Here is a 228-nt window from a genome sequence, read left to right on the forward strand (position 1 = left end):
CCCCACCCCCCCACCCCCCCCCCCCCCCCCCCCCCCCCCCCCCCCCCCCCCCCCCCCCCCACCCCCCCCCCCCCCAACCCCCCCCGCCCCCAACCCCCCCCCCCGCCACCCCCCCCCCCCCCCGGGCCCCCCCCCCCCCCCCAGCGCCCCCCCCCCCCCCCCCCCCCGGCCCCCCCCCCCCCCCCCCCCCCCCCGGCGCCCCCCCCCCCCCCCCGCCCCCCACATGAT

The sequence above is a fragment of the Sphaerodactylus townsendi genome, linkage group LG06 (genome assembly GCF_021028975.2).
Source record: "Sphaerodactylus townsendi isolate TG3544 linkage group LG06, MPM_Stown_v2.3, whole genome shotgun sequence".
In the NCBI taxonomy this organism is placed as follows: domain Eukaryota; kingdom Metazoa; phylum Chordata; class Lepidosauria; order Squamata; family Sphaerodactylidae; genus Sphaerodactylus; species Sphaerodactylus townsendi.